Genomic DNA, 14,346 nt, shown 5'->3' on the forward strand with positions numbered 1-14,346 from the left:
TGGCCCACTCTCACCACTGTTATTCAACATAGTTTTGGAAGTCCCAGCCATGGCAATCAGAGAAGAAAAAGAAATAAAAGAAATCCAAGCTGGAAAAGAAGTTAAACTGTCACTGTTTGCAGATGATATGACACTATACATAGAAAATCCCAAAGATGCTACCAGGAAACTACTAGAGCTCATCAATGAATTTGGTAAAGTTGCAGGATACCAAATTAATATGCAGAAATCTCTTGCATTTCTATACACTAACAATGGAAGTTCAGAAAGAGAAATTTAAGAAACCATCCCATTTACCACCACCTCAAAAGGAATAAAATACCTAGGAATAAACCTACCTAAGGAGGCGAGACCTGTACTCTGAAAACTATAAGACGCTGATGAAAGAAATCAAAGACGAGACAAACAGATCGAAAGATATACTGTTTTCTTTGATCAGAAGAATCAATATTGTCAAAATGACTATACTACCCAAGGCAATCTATAGATTCAATGCAATCCCTATCAAATTACCAATGGCATTTTTCACAGAATTAGAACAAAAAATCTTAAAATTTGTATGGAGACACAAAAGACTCCAAATAGACAAAGCAATCTTGAGAAAGAAAAACAGAGCTGGAGGAATCACACTCCCTGACTTCAGACTATGCTACAAAGCTACAGTCATCAAAACAGTAAGGTACTGGCGCAGAAACAGAAATACAGATCAATGGAACAGGATAGAGAGCCCAGAAATAAACCTGCACACCTAAGGAGGCAAGACTATACAATGGAGAAAAGACAGTCTCTTCAATAAATGGTGCTGGGAAAACTGGACAGCTACACATAAAAAAAAATGAAATTAGAACATTCTTTAACACCATACCCAAAAATAAACTCAAAATGAATTAAATACCTAAATGTAAGACCAGATATTATAAAACTCTTAAAGGAAAACATAGCCAGAACACTCCCTGACATAAATCACAGCAATAGCTTTTTCAATCCATCTCCTGGAGTAATGGAAATAAAACCAAAAATAAACAAATGGGACCTAATTAAACTCAAAAGCTTTTGCATAGCAAGGGAAACCATAAACACAACAAAAAGACAGCCCACAGAATGGGAGAAAATATTTGCAAACGATGTGACCAACACTGGATTAGTCTCCAAGATTTACAAACAGCTCATGTGGCTCAGTATCAAGGAAACAAACAACCCAGTCAATAAATTGGCAGAAGATCTAAATAGACATTTCTCCAAAGAAGACATAGATATGGCCAAGAGGCACATGAAAAAATGCTCAATAGTGCTAATTATTAGGGAAATGCAAATCAGACTACAATGAGATATCACTTCACACCAGTCAGAATGGCTATCATCAAAAAATCTACAAACAATAAATGCTGGAAAGGGTGTGGAGAAAAGGGAACCCTCCTACAGTATTGGTGAGAATGTAAATTGGTGTAGCCATTATGGAGAACAGAATGGAGGTTCCTTAAAAAACTAAAAATAGAGCTATCATATGATCCAGCAATCCCACCACTCCTGGGCATATATTTGGAGAAAACCATGGTTTGAAAGGATACATGCACCCCAGTGTTCACTGCAGCACTGTTTACAATAGTCAAGACATGGAAGCAACATACATATCCATTGACAGATGAATGGGTAAATAAGATGTGGTACATAAATTCCATGGAATATTATCCAGCCATTAAAAAGAATGCAGTAATGCCTTTTGCAGCAACATGGATGGACCTGAAGATTATCATACTAAGTGAATTAAGTCAGACAGAGAAAGACAACTATCATATGATATTGCTTATATGCAGAATCTAAAAAAACCCAAAAAGATACAAATGAACTTATTTACCAAACAGAAACAGACTCACAGACTTAGAGGATGAATTTATGGTTACAGGGTGGGGAGGTGGATGAGGGATAGATTGGGAGTTTGGGATTAACATGTACACACTGCTCTATTTAAAATAGATAACCAACAAGGACCTACTGTATAGCACAGGGAACTCTGCTCAATATTCTGTAATAACCTAAATGGGAAAAGAATTTGAAAAAGAATAGATACTTGTATATGTATAACCGGATCACTTTGCTGTACATCTGAAACTAACGCAACATTGTTAGTCAATGATACTCCAATATAAAATAAAAAATAATTTTTTTAAATTTAAAATTAAAAATTAATTTTAAAAAAAGAACTGTATACTCTAATTTACAAATACTTGGGGTTTTGTAAACATGTTGTCATTGAACTTAAATTTAATGGTATCATAGTTAGAAAACATACTGTGGTGTCAGTATTTAATTTTATTTAGATTTGTTTTGTGGCTTACCATATAGTGTCTATCATATGAATATGCCATGTGTGCTTCAAAAAGTGTATTTTGTGTAGTTGTTGAGTACAGTGTTCTATGGCTGTTGATTCATGGTGGTTAACAGAGTGGTTTAGATCCTCTATATCATTACTGGTCTTTCTGTCTAGAGTTCTATTAATTGTGGAAAGAAAAGATTTTCCTAGCCTGACTCTTGGATTATCTATTTCTTCATTTATTTCTGTCAAACATTTCTTCATGCATTTTGAAATTCTCTTATTAGGCAATATATATTGTCTCATCTTTCTGACAAATTAACCATTTAATTGTTAAGAAATATCCCTCTTTTGCTTTAATAATACAATCTACTTTGTCTTGAAGTCTACTTTAGTTAATATTAATATAGCTATTCTAATCTTCTTATGCTTACAATTTCTATGCTATATTTTTCCACCCATTTATTTTCAACCTCCATGTGTCATTGTGTTGAAAATGCAATCTTATAGACAGCATGTGGTTGGATTTTGCATTTTTATCCATTCTGATACCCTCTTTTCGTGTGTTCATTCTGTTAATATATAATGTAATATTAATATAATTGGATTTAGGTTTATAAACTTTTATTTATTTTGTTTGTCCCCTCTGTTTATTGTTTCTCTTTCCTCTTTCTTATCTTATTTTTGATACTTGGATGTTTTCAGATTTGTTATTTATTTATCACTTGGTTTTTAAGTTACATTTCTTTGCATTAATGTTTTTGTGTTTTCACTAGGATTTACAGTATGTATTGCTAACTCCTTATAGTCCATTTAGAGTTAATATCGTAGAACTTCTCATAAAAATGTAAAAGCCTTGCGATTTTGTAGGTCCATTTACCTCCAATCCACACTTCATGCAACTGCTGTCATATGTATCACATCTACACACTCTCTAAGCTCTCAAGATAATGCTGTAAGTTTTGCTTAACATAGTCATATGTGTTTTAAAGCAGTGAATATATAGTCTTACCATTTGCTATGTATTTCCTATTTCCAATGGTCTTCATTCATTACAAAAGTTTGGAATTTCCATCTGCTATTTCCTTTCAGCCTGAAAAACTTATCATTTATTGAATTGTCAGTATGCTGACAAAAAAATTATCTTTTATCTGAAAATGTCTTTATTTACCTTCATTTTGAAGAATAATTCCACTCGGTATATGATGCTATATTGACTGGCCTCTATTGTTTCTTATGAAATGTCAGTGATGTATAAACAGTATATTTGATAGCTAATTGAGTATCAGTCACCAAGTTCAGAGAAACTACTTCAAGTCAAAAAGTATCAGAGGAAGAGAAAGTGATTTAAAAAAGTGAAATGGGGGGAAGATTCTAGAACAGAGGAGCAAAGACCTCCACAGACATTCTTCACATCAGAACAATTTAACTGGTGAAAATAATATATACAGAAAACAATCATTCCAAGTCTTCGGAATTGTCCTAAAGATATATAGAGACTGGAGAATAATTTATTCAAGAAAATTTACTGAATCTTGGGGTAAGACTAGGGAGAGTCTGTGGCATTTGGGCCACTCCTTTCCCTTCATCTCTCTGTGCTGCAAGAGTTCTACTCCCAATGTGTACCACCAAGAAGAAGACAGGGGTTCCCTTTCTTGCCAGCTCCCAGCCTGTGCCTATGGTTTCACCCCAGAAGGAGCAGGCTGCTGGCCTTTCTCATCCTCCACCAGCTCCATTTTATAGAAGCTCTAATTTCAGAGAAGCAGAGCAGGCCTGGTGTACTGGGTCTCTTTTCCCTGACTCAGCCTCCACTTGTAGGGAAAAAGCTCTCCTCCAGGTGCAGGAGGCCTGTAATACTGCAGAAACTGGAACCCTCATACACTCCTGGTGGGATTTTAAAATGGTGTAGCCACTTTTGCAAATATAAATGCTTAGATAGTAGTTCCTCAAGAGGTTAAATAGAGAGTTATCATATGACTGAGTCATATGACTCAGCAATTGTACTCCCGAGTAAATACCCAAGAGAAATGAAAACAAATATCCACACAAAACTTGTATGTCAATATTCAGAGCAGCATTATCTATAATAGTCCCAAAGTGGAAACAACCAAAATGTCTATCAACTGATGAATGGATAAATCAAATGTGGTATATTCATGCGTGAAATATTATTTGGCAATACGAATAGATAATACATGTTAAAACATGGAGAAACGTTGAAAATATTATGCTAACTGAAAGAAGGCAGTCACAAAGGTCACATATTTTGTGATTCCATTCATATGAAACGTCAAAAATAGGCAAATGTATACAGACAAAGTAGATTAGTGGTTGCTTAGGACTGGCAGAGGTGGGCATGGGAAAAATTAAGGTTAACTGCTAGCATGTATGGGATTTCTTTTGTGGGAACCAAAATGTTTGTAAATTAGATTGCAGTAGTGATGGTTGTGAATAGAATAAGAAAACACTGAATTGTATACTTTAAGTGGTGAATTGTATGTATGTGAATTATAATAAATAAAACTTTAAAAAATTGATGAAAGCCCCACTCTTTTCAAACAAACGTAAAAAAAAATGAAAAGAAGAAAGCTGGATGACATTTTATATCCCAATCTCCAACACAGAGAGAGCCTATGATTTTTGGTACAGAATAGCAGATATTAATCAGTGAGTATTTACTGAGTGCCTACTGAGTGTCCATTTTTGTCTAAGCCCTGGAGAGGACACAGGGAAATCTAGATGAAAACCTAAAAGCTCATCCAGCTATATGTTTTATCTATGTGATTGCAAATATCCAGATGGTTAAAGCTACTTTTGCAAATATAAATGCTTAGATAAAATCATTCTCTCTTTAAGTCTCTCCCTCCATTCTGTTCTCTGTCTGTCAACATTTCACACTGGCATCCAATTAACTGTGCTGCAAAATCCCACTTGGTAAGCAAGAACGTTGACTTCATTATGTTTTCATTACATTTCCAATAGTTTCTTCTGCAATGGAAATTAAGTTTATAGTATGATCAAAGACGTTAACGCACCACCTGTCCTATGTCATAATACTTACCCTTTTCAGTGGAATAAAGGCTATAGCGGGAATTCTTTTAAACAACCAAGGGTAGATGTGCGTATTATATTGCAGATTTTGAGACACTTTTCCTGCATATTTAGCTTTTTGCCTCCTCTTTCTTTCTTTGCTTCTATTTAGTTATTTAATCTGTTGATTTTTTCCATCACAACAAATATTATTTAAACCAATATTGCAGTGAAAAGATTATTAAAAGTTACTTATAAAATACTGTAAAACTACTTCAGAATGTATAAAAATCGTGAACATTTCTTAAACCCCGCCAAAGTAGGCTGGATATTTCAAATACTTGGAAAATGTTACACAACGAATTTGGTAAACTTATTGAAACCTAGGTTAGTTATTTTCGTATGTATTTCAAGATCAATTACGCCTTAAGCAGGATTCTCACTTACTATTACAGTTACTTCTTTCCTGTAAGAAATGGTTTTGAATGCAAAGGATGTCTGGGTCTGGTATATTAAAGAGAAAATAATGGTCACTGTGGATAAACTAGGTGGGGACAATATTTCCTAGGGTTATGGTAATCATTAGATGAGTTAATGCTTGTGAATTTCTTAGCACAGTGCCCGGAACATAGTTACTGCTCAATGAATGTTGGTTAGTCTTTACACTCTTTATATTATATATTAATTAATTGTTTACATTGTATTTAGCAAATATTTCTAATATTTATAAATAGTTGATGAAGTTGGGCTTCCCAGAGTTGCAAACCCTCCTGGAGTTGGCAGATGTCTTGCTTTTGTTCCACCACTCTCCCTCCTTGCACCTATTACCAGATACACTGATGGATCACAGCGCTTTAAGTATATATCTTAAAATCAAGATGTTGTATCAGTATCTTTCTCAACGCTGCTAGTAGTAGCACTAATGACAGATTTAATTTGACACATGAGATGAAAATTAGACACTGTTGAGCCACGTGGCAATCTGGGGTTGCAGGGGATTTGATGATGGAAGAACTTGCATGGTGCCTGTAACTTTTTCTTATCTGAAACTATTTCCACAGTTTTAGGAAACTTTCTGCTTAAAAAATATTCTCACAATGACCCCTGTGGACCACTTCCTTCTCCTTTTTACCTTTGACCTAAGAGATCCAGAACCAAATTCACTCATGGTTGAACTGAGAACCTTAAGGATGGAAAAAAATAAAATAGACTAGGGCATCTTTAAATTATTTTGATAACTTGTTAAACGTCATTTGTTTTCATGTCTGGAAGAAGACATGACTCTTCTCATTGTTTACTGAGGGTGCAATTACTATAAAATGGATCTAACCTCAAAGTGTTATGGCAGATATGGGGTTTCCAATTCTGTATCCTGGCCTAAAAAGTTCTGATATTTGGCAAACAAGACAAAACAAAGAAACTCTGAAATAAGAGGTAGCATCCAAAATGCTAACTGGTAGTGGCTCTCCCAAATCCATCTACAACAAAATTAAAATATACCCACATCCTTAAAAAATCTAAAGTATTCAGGTATCTCTAATTCAGGCCTGACTAAGTAGATAGTAGATTATGGGGCATAAGCTTTCATAGGTATAAGATGATAAGGAATATCAAAAGCCTCATATTCAGTAGGATATTTTCCTTATTATTATTAACTGTATAAACCAATGTTAACTTTCCTAAAGTTTATAAATGAAAATAAAAAAAGAAACATCTGAGGGAATGTTACTCGTGTGTGTGTGTGTATGCATGTGAGAGAGGGGTGGGGGGAGAGAAATACAATCATAGCATCCAAAAACAAAGATATTGCTTAAAATGGTATATGTTGATAATTCCCACCTCTTCCTCTGTCCATTCTTTCTCATCATCTTACCTTCGCTTACTATAAATAACTATTTGTAATATTTTCTTGGATTTCTCTTCAAGATTATTTATTCTTATACAAGCAAACATGAAATATTTCCCACTGATTTTACATAAATGGTCACTTATTACGTAATTTTCTGGACATTGTTTGTCACAATACACCCTGGAAATCTCTTTTCTTTTTCCTATACAGTAATTTAAAACATCATAATTCTTAATTTAAAAAAAACTGCATAACAGTTCATGATGTGGATGTACATGACGTACATACTGTAACCAAATTGCTAATGATGGACATTAATCCAAAAAGTACAGAACTAGCTATTGGAGTACTAGACACTCTATCAAAAATGAATTCCAACAGATTTCTGGTTTCAACTGTGACATATAAAAAGCTTAAAAATCACTTCCATCCTTAAAACAATAAAAAGCTGAACAAACTGAAAATCAATGGATCTTTAAGGGAATTGATATCATAGGGCAAACTCCCACCCAGAAATCTGGAAAGATAGGCAAACACAGAGAAACAGAGCCAAGATAAGTTTACTTGAAGCAAAAGCTTCTGGAGACCTAAACTGGTAGAAACATATGGTAATTTTCACTAATTGCTGGGGGCTGCGTATAGACTGGCTTGAAAGTGAGAAACTCCTAAGGCCCAGTCTTAGAGGAAACCCCACACTTTTATGAGTTTTAACTCAAAGAACTCTAACAGGTTCTCACAGTGAAGAGTCAAGGAAACTCCACTTGCATTTCTGACAGGGTAAGAAAAAAGTGAGCATTTGCAATATGCCCAGAGAGATATCAAAAACAAAGGACTCCCTCCAAGAGAAAAGACTTTACCATAAAAGACTTTACCCAACCTAAGAGAAGGGCAGTTACCCAAATCCAGCCCCCTCTGTCCTTTCTTTCTCATCTACGGTGGTGAAGGGTAAAGACAAGAAACATTTGTGAAAGATGTAGGCCCACTAAAAGATAAAGATTGAATTACAAAATTAGATTATGGTTCCCCTCCCCCAGCCTCACCACCATATCATCAGGGCTCCAGTATAATAGCAGTGGATTACAGATGAAGGAGCTGCAAGAAACAGACTCTACTTAAGAGACTGCTCTTATGAAAACCCAAAGATAACGGGAGACAAAGACAAAGACACTAGAGGAAGCCTCTATCGTCCACATGACAGAAAATATCAAACAGAGCCAAACTCCTAGCCAGATTAACATAAATCTTAACACTGATGGTCTATTTATCTCAGTTCCTATTACCCAATGCATTATATCTTGCTTTTTTTTTTAATAAATAAAACCCAAACAGAATACCAAAAAAAAAAAAAAAACCTGCACTAAGGCATATCCTACTCAAAATACAGAAAACCAAAGACAAAGAGAAAATCTTGAATGTAGCCAGAGTAATCAAACATCCTACCCATAGAGGAACAAAGAAAAGAGTTATAGTGGAGTTCTCATCAGAAACCATGCAACCAAGAAGAAATTGGAGTGAAATACTTAAAGTGTGGAAAGAAAAAACAAAACCCACTACACTCAAATTCTACAGTGAAATCAACCTTCAAAAGTGAAAGAGAAAGACTTTCTCAGACAAACAAAAATTGAGGAAATTCATCATCAACACACATCATCTGTAAACATGTTAAAAGAAATTCTTCAAGAAGAAGGAAAAGGATATAGAAACTTATATCTACATAAAAGAAGGAAGTACACCAGAGAAGGAATAAATGAAGGTAAAAATAAAATCTTTTATAATTGATCTAAGAGATTTTTCAAAGTAATTATTTTTTACAGAGTAATAACAGCAAAATGTATTGTGTGATTTTAGTATATGAATAAGGGAAATAAATGACAGCAATATTATAAGGGGAAGAAGGGAGGAATTGGGAATAATACTCTTTTACAAATACCTGGGTATCTGTGAAATAATATAATGTTACTTGAAAGTGTCCTCAGATTCATTTAAAATATATTGCAAACCCTTAGGACACCACTAAAAATTTTTGTTAAGAAGTGTAATTGCTATGCTAAGAGAGGAGAGAAAATGGAATCATATACAATGCTCAACCAAAATCAGAGAAGGTAGTAAAAGACAAGAAAATATAAAAATAAACGAAGAGCAATTGCACTGATTAGACAATAGTCACAAACATAGTAGATGTTAATCCAGGTATACAAATAATCACTTTAAATGTGAAGGATCCAAATATACCAATTAAAAGATGGGGTTTGTCAGATTGAAAAAAAATTAAAAGACACATTTAGGTCAAAATTAAAAGGATGGAGAAAGATATATCATGCTAATAAAAATCAAAAGAAATTGAAGGAAGCTGTATTAATTCCAGATGGGGCACATTTCAGAACAAGGAAAACTATCAGAAAAAAAGAGGGGTATTACATAATAATAAAGGGCTCAATTCTCCAAGAAGACATAACAATCCTTAACACGCATGGACCTAATAACAGAAACCTGTTGGAACTGCAAGGAGTAGACAAATCTGCTACTATGGTTGGATACTTTCACACCCTTATTTCAGTAGTTGATAGATTCAGCAGGTATCAAATATGAAAGGACACACTTGACCCAAAAATCGCTATCAATCAACTTGATATAATAGATATTTATAGAGTACTCAATCCCAAAACAATAGAATATACATTCCCCTCAAGCTCACATGGAATATCCTACAAGACAAACCATATTCTAAGTCAAGAAAAGAATATCTTAACAAATTTAAAAACAGAAATCATACAAAGTATTTTTTTCAAGCCATAATGGAATTAAACTAGAAATCAAAACCAGAAAGATAGTGAGAAAACCCCCCAACATTTTGAGATTAAACAACATACTTCTAAATAACATGTGAGTCAAAGAAGAAGTCCCAAGAGAATTTTTTAAATTGAATTAAATGAAAATGGAAATAGAACTCATCAAAAGTTGTAGAATGCAGCAAAAACAGTTATTAGAAGGAAATTTATAGCATTACATTTATTGGAAAAGATGAAATATCTAAAACCAACAACTTAAGCTCCTATCTTAGAACATGAAAGAAAAAGAGAAAATTAAGCCTGCAGCAAACAGAGAAATTGTACAAATTGGAGAAGAAATAAATAAAATTGAAAATAGGAATACTGTACAGAAAGTCAATAAAATCAAAATCAAGTTCTTTGAAAAGATAAATAAAATTAATAATACTCTATCCATACTAGCCAAGAAAAAAAGTAATGTTACTAAAATAAAAGAATCAAGGCAAAGATTTCACACCTTTCTCAAAAGTTAAATAGAAATACATCATCAACTTAATTAAAAAATATATACAACTTTTAGAAAATAACACATGAGAATATCTAGGTAACCTTCAGTTCAGTGATTCATTTTCAGGTACAACATAAAACATAAAATTCATGAAAGAAAAAATGATAAGTTGGACTTTGTTAAAATTAAAAACTTCTGCTATGCAAAGGCACTCTTAAAAGAATGAAAGGAGAAGGCACAGACTGGGAGAAAATATTTGCTACTCTTTAGTTGATAAAGAATTTGGTATCCAATATATACAAAGAATTTTTAAAACTTAATAATAAGGAAACAAATAACCCAACTTAAAAAAAGTGTAAGATCTGACTAGACACTTCAGTAAAGAAGATATACAGATGGTAAGTAAGCTTATGAAAAGATGCTTAGCATCAGTTGTTATTAGAGAGCTGCAAATTGAGACAAAATGAGATACCACTACATACCTATTAGGATGGCTAAAATCTAAAACCTGTCAATACCAAATGGTGACAAGAATGTAGAGCAGCAAGAACTTTCATTCATTGCTAGTGGAAATACACAATGGTACAGCCACTTTGGAAGACAATTTGCTAGTTTCTTACAAAACCAGATGTAATCCTATCATATGATCCAGCAATTGTAATCTTAGGTATTTATCCAACTTACTTGAAAATTTATATATACAAAAAAACCTGATCACAAATTTTTATAGGAGACTTAATCATAATTGCTTAAATTGAAACAACCAAGATGTCCTTCAGTAGGGGAATGCATCAACACTATGGTATATCCATGCAATGGAACATTTTTCTGATCAAAAGCAATGATATATCAAGTCATGAAAAGATATAGAAGAACTTGAAATGAATATTGGTAAGTTAAAGAAGATAGTCTGAAAAGGCTGTACACTACATGATTCCAAATATTTGACATTCTAGAAAAGGCAAAACTATAGAGGCAATGAAAAATATGAGTGCTTCCCAGAGGTTGGCAGGGGTGGGGGGAGTAGTTGAAGCATGAAAATACTTTTTAAGGCAGTGAGTATTTTTTCTGATACTGTCATGATGGACACATGTGATAGTCATCAAAATCCATGGAACTGTACACTGGATAGAAACAAGCCAGGACTAAACTGTGGGAACCCAATATTGACCCCTTCTGATGATTCTGATCCCAAAACTACAACTTAAGAAAGTTCAATAGAAAGATAGCTTAAATGAGAAGGTTACAAACTATAGAGGGCACATAACAAGGATGAACTCTAAGCAGTCCTTATCCTTGTTAAATTTTGTATCACAGTGATTTGATGCCACTGTTTCAGTTATTTGAATGATATCATTCTATAGAGGAAAAAATAAGCATTTTCTCCTCTTTATAAGACATGGTTTTATTATTTCCATAAGCATGTATTGCTATGTCTAATTACTGCCAGAAGAAGGACTATAGATCATTGATTACAAAACTAGTCATGATTTTTTAGCAGCCATTCCCCAAATGTTGGCTGCTTTAGGCTAATAATCTTTATATTTATAGACCAAACAGAAGAATAAAAAAGCATAGTAGGCTGGGACAAAGAGACATATGCACTTGATTGACCTTTGAGGATGTAACTCTAACACAGTATAACAAATGGGTCTCATAATAATAATCATAGAACGTGCAATTAAAAATTGGAAGGCAGCTAAGGAAATATATAACCCAAGCACTGACAAATAACAATCAACATATCCCCAACACAAAAGCTGTGCTAAACAGAATTTTGAGGCCCTGTCCTAGAAGGAAGGAGCTTTGTAGTGGATCAGATATTTCTATTGGAGGCTCTGGAGGGAGCAGCAGTGCCATGGGTTTCCATCATGCCCTGCTTGATATCACCTAATATCTCATTTTACTAATTAGGAAACTGTATAGATTGACTATGTTTCTTCCCTATAAATTCAGAGAGCTAGTAGAATCCCCTTTCTACAGAATCTCATGGTGGTTATTTTAGATTCAGCTGACAAATAGGGCCAACTTCTCTGATGCTTTTAAATACATTGTCTCACATCCAAGATCAGGGTCAACTTCGACTTAAAAGAACTCAGGCTAGGTAAAAGCTGAGCACAAGTCCTAAATCCCCTAGTGGTCCAGAATATCCTTTGTTTCTCTAAATAGTAGAGGGCCTTAACCCCCATTCATCGGCCCTTTAAAAAGCAGATACATTGGCTCAGGAGTGAGGTCTAAGGAAAAGGAGGGAGGTAACATTCACTTAACAACTACATGTCCTGATGGTAGGTCAGGAAGTTTCATAAATTCCTCACAGAACACTTCGAGAATAGTGACATTATTCACTTTGGAAGATTAAAAAAATCTGAGGCTCATACATTTAAATAATTTGCATAAAGTCTTACAGACAGAAAATGCCAAAATTAGATTTGGACTCAGGTGAGTTAATTTTAGATTGTGCTCTTTTTCCTTCATCCTAGTGCCACCTTGGCAAAGGGCAGAGAAACTTTACTGATTGCACACAAGTAGAAGGTAAGGAGGTAAAAGTTGTATACTTGCTGCTTTCAACACAGTGCATATTAATAAAGGGGAGCAATTATGGGGGAAGTGACAGAAAAAAGATGAATGAAAACAGGGGAAAGCTGTAAAGAATCTTATACTTTAATAGTTCTATAAAACTAATATATATAAATATATGAAAACATTATTCTTATTCTTAAGAGATACCAGCTCAGAAATAGCAAAGAAAGACCTCATACTGTCTGTCATAATTTAGGATGAATCAGTGGCATTAATATTGACTTTTCAAAGAAAAAGGACATTTAATTGATCTTTAGTCTTTAATCTCTGGACAATGCAAAGAGTGCTGAAATATCAAGCTTTGAAGATATACATTTTTGATATGGTACCATCACTGAATAATAGTAGTAGAAATGGAATAAATGGCATTTATAATTTCTTGTTTTATTACTAAGGTGTAAAATAGGTATAACTCTGCTCAAATACATGTCAATTAGTTAGACAGGAAATAAAGGGAGATATCTCTGTGGCTACTTATTTACATGGTGTGAAAACATTGTCTAAAGACAAGGAGAAAGATTTTGAGAAATATCTCGTTTCATTTCACAACTTTGGAACAGATAATTACACCATAGATCTGGGTTAAACAGACCTATACACCAAGGTTCTTGCTTAATTACTAGACATGTGTCTCTCAGAAAAGCTTTATATCTGCCAACTTACCACCTTGATAGCATGTTAAGTAAAGCAAGAACTTCACATAACCTATTTAGGCTTATCTTTCTCTTGATATTTTCTTTGGATTTTTCTTTTTTGGTCTATTTTTTAACCCTTCTGAATCTACTTTATCCTTTTCTATATAGTTGATGGATTTTTAGATTTCTCTTTTCAAGCATTCCATTCTTAACTAAGATTTCTTCCAGAAAGCATTTGGTTGGAATTCTCTTTAATTCTTAGTTTCTATAATGTAAAATGGGATAAAATATTTCCTCCTTAAGGTAAATAAATATTTAATTGAAAAACAATGATGCTTCTGGCACATAGTAAGTACCCAAATGGCTCACCAGTATGAGATTCTAGAAGGAAGAGATCGTATTTTATCTATCTTTTAGCTCAGTGTTTGTCCTGTAGAACTTGCTAACTGAATGTTTGTTGAATGGATAGGGACACACAGATTGAAAAATTAAAACAAACAAAACATAAACTAATGTCTTTCCCTCCTGGACTTTATAGAAAATAAGGTGGGAAAGATATATGCAATAAAATAACTTCAATACAGAGACATAAACAACATAATTGAAGTATGTGTTGAAGTGCTATAAAATCCCAGACATATAAAGGATTATAATAAATCACATTT

The sequence above is a fragment of the Neophocaena asiaeorientalis genome, unplaced genomic scaffold (genome assembly GCF_003031525.2).
Source record: "Neophocaena asiaeorientalis asiaeorientalis breed wild unplaced genomic scaffold, Neophocaena_asiaeorientalis_V1.1 scaffold286, whole genome shotgun sequence".
In the NCBI taxonomy this organism is placed as follows: Eukaryota; Metazoa; Chordata; class Mammalia; order Artiodactyla; family Phocoenidae; genus Neophocaena; species Neophocaena asiaeorientalis.